Raw genomic sequence first — 21,411 nt, 5'->3', positions numbered from 1 at the left:
GTAATAGACTTGTAATTCTCATTAAGCCTACGCAAAGCCATAATGGAAAATAATATATACTAACCTGTAACCATAAGTGTAGCATCCTGAATCACAAGTACTCCAAAATCATGAGTTATAAGTCATGGTGGAAAATAAAGATTGTCCAAAATCATGGCAGTTGGGGAAATATTGTTGAAATATTGGGGAAATATTTCAAGTCCTTAAAGTGTTTGGGCACAGGTAGAATGGGTAGAAGGAGGACGTGCCTGTGACCATGCCCCAAAGCTTATTAGACCTCTTCTGAAGACGAGGAACAGGATCCTGTGGTGGCATCCCCCCTGCATAGGCTGGAAGCCCACAACCCCAAGGGAAGACTAAAGGACAATTCCGTGCCTGATGAGGCAACAACACTGAGGGACCCAACACAACACTGGTACCACCACTCCGACTCTAGACCCTCCTCTCATTATCCAGCTCCTGCTGGACTACTCCCCATCTATTCCAGGTCTTGTGTCTTAGTGATTTTCCGATATAAAAGGCGCTGCTTACCCCACAGAAGGTGGGCCATGTCATACATGCAATGGGACAATAGAGGAAAAGAAATCTATGCATACTCTCACATATCCCCATCCAGCCGTACTTCTTGCTCTGGAGCATGCGTGATTTGCACCAAACAGAGATGGGAGGACTAGATAGGATTGTGGGAGGTGCACACATACCTCCTATTCTACCCTAAGGATGTATTGTGTTACTTACACATATTCACAATTGTACAAATAGTGAGGGGGGGGAAGTACTATGCTGAGTCTATTTATTTTATTGTTTACATTTTATATCCCGCTCTTCCTCCAAGGAGCCCAGAATGGTGTACTACATATTTAAGTTTCTCCTCACAACAACCCTGTGAAGTAGGTTAGGCTGAGAGAGAAGTGACTAGCCCAGTCACCCAGCTAGTTTCATGGCTGAATGGGGATTGGAACTCGGGTCTCCTTGGTCCTAGTCCAGCACTCTAACCACTACACCACACTATACTGTGCCCATGGATTTTGATTCACAGGCACACCTGTACAGCCTTCAGGGACATCTTTTCAGGTGACACAGGGCTCTTCTGGAGCCAATGCAAATTGTCAGAATTCACGCTCTTCGGCTGCACACCAAAGGCTGTGCAGCCACAGCAGTAGTGGAAAACTCTCCACTACACGAGCACAGCTTCCAGGGATACGCTGACCTGGCTGCTGCTCTCGAGGTCAGCCAGTAATATTATTTATTTCTTAAACACTTGTAATTAGCTAGATGATAAAAACAAGGACAGAGCCCTACAATCTACAAGGGTTGTGTCTGATGTTTGTAGATTGTACATAAAATGAAACAAATATTCTAATGTCTATGCATGTCAAATATTTTCAGACATATTTGGATAGGATTATTTTTATATTTATTCAAATTGTAAGACAGGCTGTGTTGGCTCTATGGATAGAGAACTGAAAGGCCACAAGCAAGAAGCACAGGGAGATGAATGGGAGAAAAGAGACATGCTGCCCGGGTTTGTTCCTTCACCTCCCTCTCCTGTGTCTCAACAAAGAGTTTCCAAAAGTATGCTTCTTTTCTGGGTACATCCAGCAACCGAGTTTCTCCCATGGAGTTACTTCAAGTGTTTGAGTTGTTCAGCATAGAGGCTTGGATCATTGGATATGTCTAGGAGGAACAGTCAAGAATCACTGGCTTAAAGACAACATTAAGAGATGGTTTAGATCTGCCTGTTCTGGATGGGGTTACACTCCCCCTGAAAGACTGGGTACGTACCTTGGGAGTTCTCCTGGACTCAAAGCTCTCCCTGGTTTCTCAGGCTAAGACAGTGGCCAGGAGCACTCCATTTCTAGAGGTGAATGACCTTAAAACAGTGGTACATATGCTGGTAACCTCCAGACTTGACTACTGTAATGGGCTCTACATGGAGCTGCCTTTGTACGTAGTCTGGAAACTACAATTGGTACAGAATGCAGTAGTCAGAATGGTCTCTGGGACAACACAAAGGTACCATATAACACCAATTTTGAAAGAACTGCACTGGCTGCTGCTATGTTTTCGGGTGAATTACAAAGTGCTGATTAGTACCTATAAAGCCCTTAATGGCTTGGAACCAGGTTATTTAAGAGAGCGCCTCCTTTGTCATGAATCCTCCCACCTTTAACGATCTTATGGAGAGGTCCAATTATGGATGCCACCAGCTCCTCTAGTGGCAACTCAGAACCGGGCTTTCTCTGTGGCTGCCCCAGGGCTTTGGAATACGCTGAAATAAGAGCATCTCCTTCTCTGTTTGTTTTCAGGAAGACCTTCAAGACTTTCTTGTTCTTGCACGTTTTTAATTAGAATTTTAATAATTTTAATAATTTTTTAATATTGTTTTTATTGTGTTTTATGTATTTTAACCTGTGATTTTTTAATGCTGGGATTTGTACACCCCCTAGAGATTTACATATCATGTGGTATAAAAATATGCCAGACAGACATTAAAGAGAAGGGGCAGGAAAGAAAAGCAATACGCTACTGCAGACTATCTTCTTTCTTCCTGACCCATCATCTTGCTTGTCAGCTCCCCACACCCAACCACCCTTCATCCATTTCCAGTCTTCTGCGCTTATATTCTGTATACCTTACAGTCCCATTTGAAGACAGGATTGATTGCGGACAGAGCTCATATAAGCTCTACTGTAGCTGTCATTCCTACACAAAGCAGTATCACACGGTGACTGAAAATCATTGGGTTACTAATGGAATACTTTCAGTGCATTCCTAGAAAGTCCCAAATCACTTGTGATTTGGGGACAAGGAAAGAATAATTCCCCACTCATTCCAAATATTGCTCTTACTGGCTAGATCTTCCTGTTCCCACTCTCATCCCAAGTTAAGTAAAATATTTAGTAATGTCATTAGGCTGTCAGAACTCAAGAACTCTAATATACTTTACAAAATCTAAAAATATACTGTATATGAACCTCCTTTGAGAATTTGCCTCTTCATCATAAAACTAAGGCTAAAATGTCAACAATGTACTTTTAAAAACCACAGCATCTTGGGGGGAATTCTATTAGCAAAGATTTTTATAGAAGATATTAAAGGAGATGGCTTTCTTTGGATATGGAGCTGAACCATGAATTGTTGGGCATTCCGTTTCTATTCTGATTCATTAGTATCTTAAGCTCTCTGGTTCAGCCATTTTGACCTTATCTAGATACTTCATGTAGGATACTATCAAACTCTTTATTGAATTGAACCCAGAAGCAAATTAGCATTGCTGTTCTTATGCCCCCTTCCATTACACTCAGGGCTAGCATCAGCACACGAAGCACCCACAGAAAAACGCTGGTTATGCATATTCCAGGAGGGTTGTTTAGTGTTCCAGGAGGGTCCATCACCACTGATTCCTGCCCTCTTAAATCCTTAAATCAATGCTGTATTCGGGGACGGGGCACTGTGAGGAAACTAAAACAGCACCTCCAGCTGTTCTGGCACTGAGTGGAATGACGCTGCAGCTCACCATCAATGTCAGATAACTAAGCTTGCCAGCTGAACCCCACATGTGGGTGGGGGTCCAATAGGTATACTGTGCTGTGCTGGCAACAGCAATCATGACTGCCAGTGTAGCTGGGGATGCCATTTTAATTTATCCACAATGCCCTGGCCCCTGAGACAGTGTTGCTCTTAAGAGATGCTACATCAGGATCTGGGACACTGTGGGGGAATTAAAATGTCATCTCTAGCCATACTGGTATTGAGAGGTTGTTCTGTTACACCCGCTACCAGTGCTGCAGCTGAACAGCAGCAGCCGCCACCACCTGCCACCTTGTAAGCCCACCAGGGCCTACCCACATCAGGGATCATGACACAGGAAGGCTCTTTGCTCAAGATCCTTTCAAACCTGGAAGCTGGCCCTATCTACATGCACAGTACAGCCGTGCACCATTTCAACGAGAGGAGTGAAAGTTATTGAGAGGCATGAATGTTAAGGAACATTGATTCTTCCTTAGATCTTTATAAGCATCGTTGAATTACCGTACACACCTTCCACAGGCAAAGTAAATAACTTCTACATCATAAAACTGCAAACCTAATAAATAATCAAGTAGTATGCAATGCTTCTATTCTGGGAGCAAATTCTTCTCGGCTAGTGGCAAGAGAGGTAAGCTTTAGGCCCAAGCCACCCAGGGAGGCTTCAGACAGACAGTGGTTTTCATTTATAAGGTTAAAACTGCTAAAGATGCCCTCCCACCACACACACACCTCCCTTTCCTCTCCTATTCAACCTCACAGCCTTCCTTCCATTTTTAATATCACCTCATCTACCCCCAACTCCTAAGGGCTCAATTTTTTCTTTCAAAAACCTCAACTTAACAAAAGGGGGGCGGGGGGCTTACCCTGTTGAGGATGAATGGTAGAAGGACAACAAGGAGGAAATGACATGCCAAAGAAACAGCTGCCAGGTTTAAGTTCAGGAATCCTCTAGACCAGTGATTCTCAACGTTGGGTCCTCAGATGTTGCTGGACTTCAACTCCCATAATCCCAAACCAAAGGCCACTGGAGCTGGGGATTATGGGAGTTGAAGTCCAATAACATCTGGGGACCCAACATTGAGAATCCCTGCTCTAGACTGCCATTGTTACTGAACAGCCTGTGAGTGAGCAAGCATCAACCTGAGCCCCAGGAGGACTATCCATCCTAGACACTCCATAACAATTATCTTGCACCACCTTCCCTTTTCACATGGCTCACTAGGAAATATAGTTTCTCCAAATACAGCTGGAACAGAGAGAAGTCTTTACCACCCTTTAAAAGAATATCCCAAGTACTTTTATTTATTAACAAACTAGTTACCATTTTTTAGGTTTGGGGTTGAGTTCAGGTTCAAGGCAACCAAGAAATTTTAGGTTTGGATCCAGTTCCGGTTCACTGACAAAACCGCTCTGAACCACTGATTCAACACCATGGATGTCTGCAGGAATTTTTTCCAGGGTGGAGGGGCAAAGTTTGCAATCTTACACCCACTTATTTGGGAGTAATTCAGTGGGGCTGACTCAGTCAAGGGGGCAACTGCTGGATGCCCGTGCTCAATACCCTGATTTAGGAATTTTCAAAACTGGTTTTTAAAAAAAAATTAAGGAATGTTTAGAGCTTTTGTGACAACTGAACAAACAGAGCACAAACCTTGTGCTTTAGTAGAAAAAATGTATTTTTGCTTTAACTCTTCACTTATTGGACAACAAAAATCAGTGACGATTTCATCAAAACATTTAAAAATTTATTTTTAAAAACCCCAGGGCTCTCAGCCCCCCCCCTTTTTGGGGGGTCACATCCCTAAACTAACATGCATAAAATGAGGTAACTTAAAAATAGTGCCTCAAGGAAGAAATTGCCACACCAGTGTTCTGAAGACACTTCTGAAAAAAATGTAGAATGTTCTAAATCTCTTAGTAGTGCAGATGCAGCAGATTTTAATAGTAATAAATAGCAGAAATGTTTAAACACACAACACAACTGGAAGTCTGAGAATATCTATAGTACTGCAGTCAAACCAGTATACCTAATATAATGGCAAACAGAAGCAAATATCCCATAAGGAGGTTGTTCACATAATTGGGTGGATGGGGCAGTGGGTGGGTGAGGCTATTATATGATATCTGGTTGAACTCACCTTCCCCCTGGACAATCATTCTGGATCCTGTTGGCGTGCAAGCCACGTGTCCACACAACCTGCTCCCAGCAGCGCAGAGCAACAGAGACTGGGACTCATTTTCCCAGCCTCCGCATATCCCACAAGGCACTGTGTGATGAATTTGGTGTCTTGGGGTATTTCCCCTGTCAAACAGGCACTCTAGGTGCTCCGTCTCTGTGTGTCCTCAGTTCCGTGGAGCTGAGGAGCCACACGAGCCTGGCAGCAAGGTTAAGGGAACATGTGCACCTTTAACCTTGGCTAAGACCAGGTTTGGGAGTGGGGTTAGTCAGGGCAGGAGTGCCGGGATCCACATGGACAAGGGCGTAACTACTATTAGGCAAGGGGAGGCGGCTGCCTGGGGGCCCCCACGCCTCGAGGGCCCCCCCAGAGGCAAGTCACATGTGGGGTGTGTGTGTGTGTATCAGCGAGGGGCCCATTTTAAAACTTTGTCTCTGGGCCCACTCCAGCCTTGTTACGCCCCTGCACGTGGATCCTAGCGCTCCACATGAGCAGCCTAGCCCAGTCTTGCTCTGGGCTAGGCTGCTCATGAAAACAGCCTCAAGATATCATCCTACCAGTTATGGAATCCCTTTTGAAGAAAATACATACTGCTTACTATGTGCAGGAGTCAACATTTTAATGGGCCAGCGCAAATATACTCCTGACCAGGTTGTGAGTGGGCTGTAGTATAGTGCATGCCCCATGGTCTCCTGTCTCATGTGTGAATTGTCCCTTTCTCCTAAACCAGAAAGTGTTACATTGACATCTACTTGGTCATAGTTAAGGCTAATCAAGGTTTCATTTAACCAGAATGTTAAATCAGCACTTACCCTACTTGGAAATCCTAGTTAAACAGAAATTCTGATTAGACTTAATACCTAACCATGGCTAAAGTGGGTCAGAGAAATTCCTTTCTAAGAGTGGGTTAAGAGTACAGCTGCTCCAAGAGTATATTAGCACCAGCTCTCTGTATTTTGTGGCATTACGTGCTTATACCTAGCTTTTGGTTTTTGATTAATGAAGATGCATTACTAACGGTGCAGGAATTTTATTAGGTTTTATACATTTTTAATATGTTTTGTGATTTGTATGAGTATAGCTTTTCTATTTAATGAAAATCATAAGGTGAATCACTGTGTAATAACATGAAAAATGCTATGCCAACATTAAGACATGAGGGGTGGGGGAGAAAATCACACAGAAAAACTCCAATGACAAAAAGAATACTGTGCCAATAATGCATTAAAGTAATAATCGTGCAGTTACATCTTCTAACAACAGATGCAGTGAAGACTATAAGCACAAAAGAAGAGTAAGTAATTTATTTTAGCTATTAGGATACCAAAGAAAGTTTATTTAGCCTATACTGCCAAAAAAAGTCCATTACAGTGGGGAAAGCATATCCGGGAATATTTAAGTAGTCAGCTTCCAAGATTGTTGATATCATTTTGAAGCCTGAAAAGAGGGGGCGGAGTCATAGATCTTCACTAAAGTTGCATTCCAGTTGCTACTACTAAATATGATTGCCAAACTATCAACTATGTCAGTTTAGAAGTTATCTGAACATTTATACTACAATTAGCATGAAAAAAGAATTTACAGAAATAAGGCTGTCTAAGCATTATTATTGCTATAGAGTGTAACCAGCATTAGACAAAAAACATTTCTCCTCAAATATATTCTTACCATATTTTTTTTTTCATTAACTGACTGAAACTAATCACTACTGGCTAACCCAAGAACAGCAAAAAAAAAATGGCTTCACACTTGCCACTGTGTTCCTGGTCAATGTTTTGTTTCTATTGCATTACATATTTTCAAAAATCAAAATCCCTTCTTATTTTTTGATCCTTTCCAGGACTCCCTATTTAATACAGAATGGCCGTTTCTGTGGGCGGAGTGTCCAATTTGGTCTGAATCCCAAATTTGTACCAGGTTTAGATACAGTTAATTTAGTATATCCTTCATTGGCTGAGATGCTGAAGACTTGGGGCAAGCAGTGTTATAATTAAGAAAAGGGGTTGTTGTTTCTTAACAGTTTCCAATAATTAGTCTATTATGGTAAAAAAGCTACTATTATTTGAGCAGCGTTATACCTGTTCAAGCCTCTTGATATGTGTTTTCCATAATGCTTGCAAGTTTCTAATGCTGGGTTGTAATGTACTTCAAAACAAGCATGGCAAGTTGCCAAATACCAAGGGCCAGTGGTTACCCATTATAGATGGGAGCACCTTGGCTAACATACACATTTTATTACCTATGATTAACATAACCTGAGCATTATTTTCATGAAGACAGCAGTGCTATGTCCACTAACTAAAGCTCATACTTATGCTATGATATTAAGCGTAGTGTACTGATAAAAAGACAATTATCTCCAGATATAAGTAGCTACAATAATGACATGGACTTAGAAATATGTAAGCTGAAATTGCCTCCTTTTTATTCTTTTCTTCAATTAAATTTTCAAAGATAAGCAAGAAGGCTAGAATATTTTTCTTTAAAATGAAATCTAGGATTTTTAGCCATCCGAAAAACTTCCCAGACCACATAAAAGCTATTATATAAGCCATATACTGCACATCTTTGCTTTCAAGATTAAAAAATAACAAAACACTCTCTCTCTGCTCTAACTCCCACCCAAACATATGTAAGTACCTCAAAACAGCTACACTTTCTTTTTGTCCTACAGTTACACTGAATCTCCACTCACAGCAGCAAATGACACAGCAGATGAAGAGACTGTGATATGGTCTGTTTCCCCCAGTTACTATTGAGTATTTTCTCCACACCCATCAACTTAAGACGTGGCAGAGTAAGCCAGCCAGCTTTGCAATCTAAGCTTCAGCATTCATTTTAGGTCATGGCTGGCATCCACATCCCCTTTTCAGTAGACGGGGGGGGGGGGGGGGGGATGTAGTAATGTTAGTGATGTGCTGGAAGGAACTCTTGCTTTCTTGTGCCAGTATTGATTTGCTTTACTTCCAACAGGAGGCATCAAAAGCAGTTACTACAAGTAAATAATACATCAAGTAAGACGTATTTGGAAGCCTGGCACTTACAAAATTTGAAGTTAGGCTTACTGGTTGACATGAGGAGAATTACTCAAACTAGTCCCATTTTAACCTGTAGGCTAGAGCAGATCTAGTGATGTTTACTTCATGAGAGCTTGGCTTATAAGACACAAGCAAGTGGTCAGAACACTAACTCCTGTTATTGGTGAAATACAAGGCACACACCTAGCTAGTGCTATAATATCTCTTTATGATAAGAGAGAGAGAGACATATTTTAGACAAAACTATTGACTTACTTCAGCAGAAAGAGAAATGAACTTTTGGGGGAAATAATAGGTCAGTGCATTGGACCACTCTGGATATATGCACCACTCCCTTCTAACTGAAAAGGCCCTAATTTTCCCCACCTATCTAGCCAAAGTGAAGGCAATCGCATCATTTTTCAGGTGAGCTCTCTAATCAGAGGATTCTCAGAGACTCAAGGTGGGGAGGTTCCATAAGAGTCTGAATTCTAAGGTTAGGCTCCAGACTCACAGATCTGTGGACAGTGGAAGGATTAACAAGATGCTCTCTAAAGAAGTCACTTAAAACAAAAAGATGGTGAGACAGGGAAACGTTTTAGATCTTCCCAGATAACCGCCCACTACTATTGCTCATCTTTTAAAAATATTCAGTGTGGTATGCTCGTCCAGATTGAAGAAAAAGCCAGAACATTAGAGTGGAAGAGATTCTCTTGCACCCAGGAGTGGATTATGCTTTTAGGCAACCAAAGCTTTGCCACCCTGCCTTCAAGGGGAATCCAACAATGATTTCCCTTTAGAAGTAAAGGGCTTGTGGTGGAGGGATGGACAGGGGAAAGTTAAATCTTCCTTTTCTACCTTTTAAAAACACCGGCAGAGATAGCTCCTCCCATGGGCCCGCCTGCCTCCCAAATGCCACGAAATGGGCGGAAAATGGCCTGACCTGTCATTTGAGAGGCAGATGGGCCCATGGAAGGAGCTTTCGCTGCTGTCCTTGCTGTGCAGCAGCATTTTTAAAAAGGTAAAAAAAATCATTTAACTTTTTCCCACTTCCCAACGCAAGCCCTTTACTTGCACACCACCCTCAAAATTTGCAGTACCTCAACAACAACAGTACCTTGTTGCCTATTCATTAATCAACCCCTGCTTGCACCTGCGCCATCTCTGGAAGACCTTTCACATTATCTTGGGCTGGTTCACATGATATAGTTTGCAGCAGAAATGGCTATTTATTTTATATACCACATTTATTTTATATACAAAGTGCCTTTACTGCATGGGAATGGCTGTTCATCTGAATTGCCCTTATGCACACACTCTAAATACATGTTTAAACAAGTACTGTTTGGATTACCAGTGTTCTTCCCCGCCCATGCAATAAATAAACTTGCCAGAATATCTGCAGAGGATGTCCTGACATTCTCAGAATATCCCCCATAACTCCATGTGCCAGAGGTTGTATCATGTGAGCTGTCCCTTTGTAGATTTTATTTATTAATAATATTATATACTGCATTTCAACAAAAAGTATACTAGATGGCTTACACAGCAGCAGTGAAAAATGATTCCCTGATTACCAGAACTGTATGCAGTACTCCAAATGTGGCTGCACCATAGATTTGTGTACGGGCATTATAATATTAGCACTTTTATTTTCAACCCCCTTCCTAATAATCCCTAGCATGGAATTTGCCTTTTTCACAGCTGCTGTGCACTGAGTTGACACTTTCAACGAGCTGGCACCACAACCCCAAGATCTCTCTCCTAATCAGTCATTGACAGGTCCCATAAGTGTATATGTGAAGTTGGGGCTTTTTGCCCCAATATGCATTATTTGACACTTGCTTACATTGAACTTTGTCACCCACTCACCCAGTTTGGAGTGATCGTTTTGGAGCTCCTCACTGTCTGTTTTGGATTTCACTACCCTAAATAGTTAAGTGTCATCTGCTAATTTGGCCATTTCACTGCTTGCCATAACTTTTAGGTGACAAAATTATCTTCCAGAGGGCTCCCCAATTGAACTGTCCACCTGAATGAAATCTGGTACTGTTATATAAGCCCCAGCCATGGGCCTGGAATTGAACCTTGTCCAGAAAACCAAGTTTGCAGGCTATCGTGACATCTGCAGATGAGCTGGATATATGAGACTTTGTCACTTGTGTGCTGGGACCTCATACACCATGGAAAGAATCTTGTGCTGCTTTACCTGAGACAAGAAGGTCCTTGTGGCTGTGTCCAAGATAGCTCACAGGTGCTGGAACCTCTGAACCAAACAAAAGGAGCTATTATTCATGTAGATAATGGTCTTATGATGGTTGAGTCAGGAAAGTGCAACTCAAGTCCCTAGTGCTCTGATCAGCAGGTCATCTAAGATTTAATCCCCCACACACCCATGATTGCTTCCTAAGACACACTACAAGAGCCACTTGTAGACCACTGGGGCAAAGGAAAGACTGAATGGGAAGGCCTGTAAACCAATGGTGGCTTCTGTCTTACGTGAGTTCTGAAACAGTCAGTGAGCTGGGAGAACTGGGATGTTCAGACACACCTGTGTTGGACACTAAGAAGTCTCACTAGGTTGCTTCTGCTATTATCTTCAGGTTTTCCCATCTAGAATTATCTCTTCTTCAAGAAGTAATTTAGGAGGATGAGGTTCAGAATTGCTCTGTAGTCCTCACTCTTCTTAGAAAATGTGAAGAACACTGAGAAAATATCAGAGAATCTTTCTGGCAGTGGAACTTGTTCTAAACTGGTTCTATGGCGCCTATGTCCAGTAAGTGGTCAACTACAGTTAGAACCTACTGAATTCTCGAGAGATTCAATGAGACCAAGGGAGGGGAAAATTTGTCACTCGGATGAAAAATGATTGTAACTCACAGAGATCCAGGGTTTTCAGTAGCTTGGGAAAATGGCAAGTGGAATGTCATACTGGCACAATCTTTTTATTGCATCCATGTATTATCTCATTCAAATATCTCCCAACCATCTAGGAGCAATCAGCATTATACCCTGTATCATTTAAAAGTGAAATTGTGTTTTTTTTAAAAACACTGTCTTATCTTTAAAAGCATTTTGGTCAAAGAAAGTTATTCATTAACTTTGCTTTAGCAGTCATTTCACACACAAACAATATTCCAGATCTTGTCTAAGCATACTTCCTTGTTGTAGTTTATAACTCAATTTTTTTCTTCTATGTATGTCCTGATTTAAATTTCTTTTAAGCCCTGAAACTGTAATGAAGGTATTACATGCATAATTACCGAGAACATGAAACAGGATCCCACATAAATGCAAATATACCATATCAATGTATGTTAATACATAATTAAAAGACACATTCCACCTGTTATTAATGACAAAGGCAAGGAAATGCAATAAGATTTCCTTTCACACAAGAAAACCATGACAACTTCAAACTGCAGCGCTAATGCAAAAGCCTTGTACTGACACTGCAATAAAAGGAATAATATGTCTTTACTTGTTCTGTCTAAAGATGATACACAGATACGGTACAGGCAGTATAAACATTATTTGTATTTTTAGTAGCCTAAGGCTATTCAGAGCAACTGCCAAAGCTACAATTTCAGACAGCAAAAGCACAGTATTACTGTGCAAGGATCCATTGTGTAGCTTTCATTGTTCTATCCACCCATCTGCTCCATGTAATAGATTGATACTACACCTTCATGAAAGAGCTCTTTTATTTTGATGCTGATCAAGTTACATTTTCTTCTATAGAGAGGTGTTGCCTCTGTTTTGTGACTAAATTGTATCATGTTTACGAGAACTGGTGCTTTGGGCTTTAATTTAAATGAACTCTTATTAAGCATGATAGGTGCTGTGTTGTACAAAAGGTATCCCACTTCAACATCAGGTCATATTTTTATGTTTTCTAATTTTTAACGTATGCACAATACACATGTTCACTTAACAGCTTTTGAATACAAGCATAAATAATATTCTGAAGTCCTATGGCTTTATCCCAGAATTTCTGTTGTGTACAATTTCTACTGTAAAGTATGAAGGGATGTTTCTCCTGAAAGGCAGCTGATCCTCCACTTACAATGGCAACACATCTAGAACCATTGGGAACCATTCATCTCATAACTCATACATTAATCTCATAACTCATGCTCTTAATGACAAAGCTTCACCAGCCTGTCCCATTTACCTGCTTTCTCAAAGGAAGGATTTATGCCCATATAGTGGTTAACCATAGTTTAGGGATCAGGCAATAGACTCTCATATTTCTTGCTCCTACTACACACAATTTCCCCCCTGTTCTACTCTGCCCTGATTTGGTAGTACATTTGACTATTGCTAATTCAGGTTAAGGCATAGGAACATAGGAAACTGCCATATACTAAGTCAGACCATTGGTCTATCTAGCTCAGTATTGTCTTCACAGACTGGCAGCGGCTTCTCCAAGGTTGCAGGCAGGAATCTCTCTCAGGCCTATCTTGGAAAAGCCAGGGAGGAAACTTGGAACCTTCTGCTCTTCCCAGAGCAGCTCCATCCCCTGAGGGGAATATCTTGCAGTGCTCACACATCAAGTGTCCCATTCAGATGCAACCAAGGCAGACCCTGCTTAGCTATGGGGACAAGTCATGCTTGCTACCACAAGACCAGCTCTCAATCCTGGTTAAAACCAGGGTTTTGAATTGAAGTTTTTCAGAGCACCGCTTAACTAGTGTTTGCAAGTTTAACAGTCAAACATAATGCTGATCCAGGAGAGGAGAAGCAATGGAGGAATACACATAAAGGAGACAAGAGTAAAAGTTAATCCCATGGTCTGATCCTGATTCTCAAGTCATAGTTAAGTGTTAGATCAGTCTAGGACCATAGTAAAGGACATTATGAATCTTGCCATGTGTCTATGGCACACCAAACATTCAAATCACTAGTTACTAGTGTGGATTCTATGATAGCAAATGAGATTTTCAATGAGACACCATGAATCCACTCACTCTCATTTGCTATCATAGAATCCACACTCAGAACACCTCAGAAACAACAGAAACCCATGGGGGTGGTTGGCACCCTATGTGCACTACATCACCACTCGCTCTGGGCCACCCCAGCACCCCCCAAGTGCACTTATGGGGCTGCTGAAAGCTCCATTATAGCTTATGAGGAAAAACCTTAAAGATGCGTAAACTTCAACAATTCACCAAAAATCAGCCCTCTGCCCAAATCCTTTGAAAAAATTCAGGTAGCTTCCTTGCCCCTACCTAGCACTACCACCAACCCCACACTGCTCTAGGCCACCCCTTTGCCCCCGACATGAAGCTATACATTTGCTGACACCTCCATGCTTCTTTATGGAGAAAAACCTTAAAGATGGGTAAACTTCAAAAATCACTTAAAAATCAGCCCTTTGCCCAATTCCTTTCAAATAATTCTGATAGCTTCCTTGCCCACCCTAGGAACTACCACCCACCTCACTCCACTCTACGACACCCCTTTCCCCCCGAAGTGAAGCTATACATTTGCTGCAATCCTAATTATTCTCTATGAGGAATTCAAAAATACTTTAACAATTCATCAATAATCAGAGGAGTGTCCAATTGCCTTGGGGTTTTTTGGGTGGTAGGCACCCCTGTCTGTCTACCACCCACCCCGCTTTTGTGCCCCTAGGTGCTCCACAATAGGGGATATGGACTGGTTCGGGTCCCATTATACTCTATGAGAAAAATAATTAAAAATATTTCAAATATTCATTAAAAATCATAGGACTGTCCTATTGCTTCAGGGTTTGGGTGGTTGTTGGCACCCATGGGTGCTCCACAATAAGGTATAATGGCCTGGTTCGAATCCCATTATATCCTATGAGGGGAAAAATAAAAATAATTTTCAAAAATTCATAAAAAATCGTACGAGTGTCCGATTGCTTTGGGGTTTGGGTGACAGGTACCCCTGGGTGCCAGCTACCATCCTACCAATTTTTGGGTGTCTGAACTGGTTTGAATTCGAACCGAACCAGGGTGTGGTTCGAACAAAACCAAAACCAAACCACCCCCTCCTGGTTCGAACCCGATTCGAATCCAAACTGAACCGGGCGAACCGGTTTTGTGCACATCCCTAATCACAACACAGCATTAAAACATCAAGTAAAAGCATAACACACATGAAATCACAACACACCAAACAAAACACACCCCAAACAAAAACAGCACACAACAATTTAAAAGCTTTTTTAAAACCACTTTTAAAAATCAAATTTAAAAGGTCTGAGAGAACAGAAAAGTCTTTACCTAGAGTCTAAAAGAACAAAGTGATGATGCTAGGTGAACCTCACTGGGGAGGCTGTTCCATAAATGGGGTGCAATCACTGAAAAGGCCCTCTCCCTAGTAGCCACCCGTTTGGCGGGCACACTCGAAGAAGGCTCCCTGAAGAAGATCTTAAAGTCCAAATGGGACATATGGGCAAGGTGCTTTTTCAGGTAACCTAGTTCCAAGCTAATAGGAGTAAATGTGTTCCATTAATTTCAGTGGAAGTGCTCATGAGTAATGTAGTCTGAATGTAACCCTGTGACTGGAACAGCCTGTCTCATGTCTGCAACATTTAAATTTGTGTGAACGTACACAGACACATAGGATGCCTGAGCTGAAATGGTTTGCAACGAACAGGGTACACTTGATTTTAAAAATGGGCTGGTAAACCCTGCTCTAATCAACATGATCCTAATCAACCCTTCTCCAGAGAAAGACTTTCAGCTTTTGCTTCAAGGTGAGAGCTCTGAGAAGTACATATTCTCTCTCTCACACACACAGACACACAGATTTTTTTTTTTTAAAGGTTATGATCAGTCTCCCTGTACTTTCAGTTCTTATTGTAAAATGTACAATATGATTAAATTTATCTGTTCTGTAGGAAGAGATGACCAAGCACCAGAGATACACATACATGAAATGAATACCTGGGGAGAAAATGTGAACAGTTCTCTGTTGCTGAGAAAGAAAATTCGAACAGCCCTGCTAGATCAGGCCCAAGGCTCAACCAGTCCAGCATCCTGTTTCACACAGTGGCCAACCAAATGCCTCTGAGAAGCCCACAGGAAAGAAGTGAGGGCATGCCCTCTCTCTTGCTGTTGCTCTCCTGCAACTGGTATTAAGAGGGATCTTGCCTCCGAGGCTGGAGGTGGCCTATAACTACAAGACTAGAAGCCATTGATAGACATGTCCTCCATGACTTTGTGTAAGCCCCCTTTAAAGCCATACAAGCTAGTGGCCATCACCACATCCAGTGGCAGAGAATTCCACGGATTAACTATGGACTCTGTGAAAAAGTACTTCCTTTTGTTGATCGTAAATTTCCTGGCCTTCTGTTACATGGGATGACCCCTGGTTCTAGTGTTGTGAGAGAGGTAGAAAAAATTATTTCTGCCCACTCTCTCTACTCCATGCCTAATTTTATACACCTCTATCATGTCTTCCCATAGTCGCCTCTTTTCCAAACTAAAAAGCCCCACATGCCGTAGCCTTGCATCATTAAAAAGATGCTCTAGACTCCTGATCATCTTGGTTGCCCTCTTCTGCACCTTTTCCAGTTCTACAATGTCAAGAATAAGATACAGTGACCAGAACTGCACACAGAACAGGTATACCCCATTACTTGCGGGGGTTCTGTTTCTTACCCACTACTGTGAGTAACAAAACCACAAGTAAAAAGGGATTGTGCTATGGAAAACAAGGTGTTAGGGTCCTGAATTTTTTTAAAAGGTCAAAAAACAGCCCCCCCAAACCCTGAAAATAATTGCTGTACTGTGCTCCATAGGGTTTCCTTGTGCCCAACAATGCCCCACAAAACCACGAAAAATTGCAGGGAGGGGATTTTTTTTCCTTTGCAGAAGAGCCATTTCTTTAAAAGGTGGACAGAAATGACCTCCAAGGCCATTTCTGGCTGCCGCCACCCCAATCCATGTATACGTGAGTCAACCCTTTGTGTGCTGTTTCCCCCCGCGAACACCGAGGTTGCGTGTCATTCACCCACCTGCGGATACATGAAACCGTGAATGATGGATCTGCAGATAACAAGGTTTGCCTGTACTGCAAATGTCACCACACTATAGATTTGTGTAAAGGCATTATAATATTAGCATTTTTATTTTCAATTCCCTTCCTAATGATTCCCAGCATGGAATTTGCCTTTTTCACAGCTGCCGCACACTAAGTTGATACTTTGAACAAGCTATCCACCACAACCCCAAGTTCTCTCTCCTGGTCAGTCACTGACAGCTCAGACCCCATCAGTATATATATATATGGAGTTGAGGTTTTTTGTCCCAATATGCATCACTTGACACTTGCTTACACTGAACAACATTTGCCATTTTGTCCCGCACTCCCGCATTTAGAAGAAATCTTTTTGGAGCTCCTCACAATCTGTTGTGGATTTCACTACCCTAAATAGTTTGGTTTCATCTGCAAATCTGGCCACTTCGCTGCTTACCCCAACTTCTAGATCATTTATGAACACGTTAAAGAGCACTGGTCCCAGTACAGATCCCTGGTGAACCCCACTTCCTACCTACCTCCATTGTGAAAACTTGTCCATTTATTCCTACCCTCCGTTTCCCTATTATGGGGTTCAACATGGCTAAAGAGAATGAGAATTAGGAAAGAAAATAAAGTCATACTGGTTGGATCTTTAAAAGGCAATTACTACTAAATTACTTTAAAAGGCAATTACTACTAAAATGGCAATTCATGTCTCCACAGAATACTGGAGGAAAGCAACCAATGTACTATCATGCTGCAGAAACAGGAAACATGTGATCCTCCTTTCACATTCATTTCTGCATAATTCATTTTTCATTAAAGTTCTATTTGTATGTGCCCTATCTCATTCTCCTTCATTAGTATCAGGTTGTGTTTCCAAAAGAAGAGCATCAGACATTTCTAAATGAAAACTAGATAGTTTACTATTCCATGCCCAAATTCTAAATATTTGCATCTTCATAATAATCCTATAAAGGGAGGAGGACAGTCTCAGCAGAGTAATCTGTGATTATCCTAAGCATTTATTTACTAGCAAAGCAAGTTTCAAGGAAGTGCTAATACTATTGGAGGTGCAGATCCTCCACCAAGCTTTTGAGGAGTTTCCTCATTTGACTAAACTCCCGCAAGACATAATTTTCTCCCTCCCAAGTATCTTTCCTCTCTCTCCCAAAAATTAAGTGAGGAGTTGCTACTTAAATTTCCCTATCTCGAGTAGTGGTATCAATCAGTACTGCTTTTAATTAGAAGGCATTATTTCGCTTCTTGTCCTGAAATATACCTCACCTTGTATAGCCAATGCTCTAGTTTAAATCATGATAGTCATGAAGAAATGCAGAGTGAATATCATAGCTGGGAACACGGCCACATTACAAGACAGTGGTGGTGGCTGGGGGCGGGGAGGGAGTCCATTCCATTGATATGAATATCATTGAATTGGCTGTATTTTGAAGGGCAGGGATGAGAAACCCAATCTATAAAGGGCTCCATTAATGCAAAACTCGTAAGATACTGGCTTATGAAAAGGGGTATAGCAGGGGTGGCACACTGCCTATGTGGGGAGAAGAGTGAGTGAGGGAAAGAAAGAAGAGCTAGATGCTTTGGTTCAGGTTGTTAATGCACATATTGCAAAAGAGTGTTGTTGTTTAACTTTCCGTCCTTCACATGCTATGGGAAGCCAATGAATATACTCCTTTATATTTCACCGAAAACACTGCATCAAACAAGAAAACCTTTGTATTAAAAACCTTTGAGCATAGACTACACTGGAAACACTGGAATGAATGTGCACAATGAACACAGTGACTGGGTTGTATTCTCTAACTAAGGATTTTGTTCTGTAATTTGGGCGTTTTCAGTATTCTTACTTACTGGACATGTGTAGCATTCTTACACACAACAAGTAAATAAACTTGCATTCACTAAACACAGATATATATTCCTGGCTCCTACTGCAAATTCCAACTGCCATCATTAGTTGGTTGAAGTGTAGAAACAGAACTCTCACAATCTGTGACACACAGGGCTTGGCATAGTCCTGGCTGGACTGCTGGCTGAAATTAGGCTGTAAATACCATGTCCCAAGTTTTGACAGAGTAAAAAATGGTTCATTTTCAGCCATCAGACTGACTTCTGTTGGCATTCAGGCTGTTCCTAAGCAACAGGGCAGGCTTGCAAGGTTGCAACATTTTAGGAAAGTAATACCTCAGGGAATTCCCTTTCAACATAGCAAATTCACTCCTGAATGCATGCAAAAAGAATGCATCAGGAAGTGGTCTGAAAAGAGGAAGGAAGAGCTTCAGGGCAAATGGTCAAGATATTTAAGTTAAAAGAGAAAATATGCCATTCCTCCAGCTTGTCTGGAATCTCTGCACAATAGCAAATCTAAGTAATCTGTGATTTGTTTCATCACTTTGAGAGCACCTTTATTAACAGCAGGTTGCTTACTTATAACTGAGGTTCCTCTAATGGCCATCTGTTCGTTCACACATGGGCTTTTGGACCTGGGCTAGGGTTGCCAACATTTCATTGCCAGAATGAGGGACACAAGTTCCAGAATGAGGGACACAAGTTTGTGGGGGCTGGCTGGTGGGAGCTGGGAGGTGTATGCAGTGGTAATCAAGAGCCTGAGTATCACTGATGCATATGTAATTGAATTATATGCTATTGAATAAATGAGGGACAAATGCTGTCCCTATAGGGACCAACATTTCATCCCTGAAATGAGGGACAGTTGGCAACCCTAGCCTGGGCAGGAGCTTCTTTGGGAACCTTCCAAGGTCTTTCTCCTCTGCTACATTTTGGCAGTAGCTCCATCCCCCTTCCAGCCTCGTCCCTGGTTTTCCTTCAGTTGCAGGTAAGCAACCTCCTGTTCTTCATTGTGGTCTCTGTTGTTCACACATGGGTATCACAAGCTTACCTACCTGGAGGTGGGAAGCAGTCACTGGAAGATGGATCTCAAAACTGGCATGCCCACAAATCCAGGGCATAGTGGGATATGAATGAGTTTGGCATCACCCAAGTCAGCAACTGGCAAATACTTTCCATAAGCAGATTACCTTCAAAAACCTGGTGCACTCTCACCAGAGCAAGTAATGGTTTCTTTGCAAGCTGGTAGGTCAGTAGTGTCCACAATCCACCTGGAAATGGTTTGTGAAGCAGGCTGTAAGCCCAATGTGTGTTTACTATAAGCCATGGAGAGGCATAGACTCTTTCTGTTCCAGCTGTGCACTGAATGTAGAAGGAGAGTGCCATCCTCATGTCCAGGGAATGCAGACGTTGTTCAGCACGTGAGGTTGGATTTGTAAAAATGACAGGTAGGGAGATGGTCTGCGAAGTGTGGAAGGAAGAAACCACCTTGGGAAGAGAGTCAACATCCAGATGCAACTGGACCTTTTTCTTGTGGGAAACAAGGTAAGGGAGGTCTGCTCTGAGTGCTTGGAGCTCATTAACTATGCGTGCTGACATGATAGCTTCAAGAAGGCCATTTTCCAAGACGCAAGTTGCTGGTCGCTAGAGGTTTAAAGGGCTTGTCCATCAATTGGGTAAGCACGAGGGGCAAATCCCAGGGTGGAGAGATGTGGGGCACATCCAGATAAGAATAGGCTAACACTTTCAGGAAGTGCTTTACTGTGGCGTCTTGAAAGGGCAAGGGCTTGTTCTGTTTAGCTATACAGAATGCGATGACAACTAGGTGCACTCATACTGAAGAGTGTCAGGCCCAATGACTTTAAATGCAAAAGATAGGTGAGTATATGCAAAGTAGTGGGATCACTGGAACTAGTAGTGGGATCACTATGCCTCATGCCCAGCATGTGTTGAACAAACCGTTTCCACTTACTCTGATAAGATTTCCTTGTTGTAGGTTTCTGTGCAGCCTCCAGGATCTGCAAGAGCTATGGATCTGTCATGGCAGAAGAAACCAAGCTTTCAGGTATAGCTGTTGCATGACTGGGTAAACCACTTGCCTCCATTGCTGCATCAGCAAGTAGGCAAGTTGTGATAAGTGCCGCCATCCCACCATTGCTAAAAGTCTCGGGTGGGGACCCATGGCCTCCTGGGTCAACAGGAGATTATGGATGCATGTTCCTGCCATAGTTTTTGTATGACTTTTGGAAGAAGAGGACTGGTCTCAGCCAGGGTGGTGGTGGTGGAGTGCAGCCAGGTGACCTCCCTATTTTTCTATTGCGCTCTGTGCGCAAAGCACACATCCCTAAGCCATATACCCCTGCATGGTTTCAAAGACCCAGGCCAAGTGAGCATCCCATCACACATCCCATCACGCTTCTTCCCCACACTCGCCTCCCTCTGACAAACTTTCCAACAAGATTCACCAGCGAGAAGTCATTAATTTCCCCCTCACTTTTCAGAGGAAAATATAAATGTGTGTGTGTGTGTGTGTGTACACACACACACACATATACACCAACCAAGAAACCAGACACTGATCACAAGAGTGGCTGCAAACCAGGCATTTGCTTAACTTCTCCCTGCCTTTCACCCTCCCCGACAGAAATGGGGAAAAATAGATAGTCTATTCCTCTTTCTCTCTGTCCACCTCCTGCTCTCTGTCATACCTGTCTCCGCTTCTTTTTGCCTCCTTTCATTTTACCTTCCTCATTCAGCAGCACTGGATTGTTGATATTCCCAACACAAACCTACTGCTTTCCAGATCCCATGAT

At 42.2% G+C, this 21,411-nt stretch overlaps 1 protein-coding gene across 9 annotated transcripts in view; it reads right to left on the bottom strand.

Annotated features, from left to right (window-relative positions):
• Window positions 1-21,411, bottom strand: part of RAPGEF5 (Rap guanine nucleotide exchange factor 5) — a 219,255-nt gene that overhangs the window by 63,978 nt on the left and 133,866 nt on the right. Inside the window, exon 1 of one of the 9 annotated variants that reach the window (XM_053263701.1) lies at window positions 10,938-11,066. The exons of the other annotated variants lie outside the window; for them this stretch is intronic. The gene's annotated coding sequence lies outside the window, so the exon portion shown is untranslated. Of the gene's footprint in view, window positions 1-10,937; window positions 11,067-21,411 lie in introns of those variants that run through there. 9 annotated transcript variants of the gene reach the window in all.

This window comes from Hemicordylus capensis, chromosome 6 (assembly GCF_027244095.1).
Source record: "Hemicordylus capensis ecotype Gifberg chromosome 6, rHemCap1.1.pri, whole genome shotgun sequence".
In the NCBI taxonomy this organism is placed as follows: Eukaryota; Metazoa; Chordata; class Lepidosauria; order Squamata; family Cordylidae; genus Hemicordylus; species Hemicordylus capensis.
Note: the sequence above shows the minus strand (reverse complement) of the source record. Positions and strands in the feature narration are given on the sequence as shown.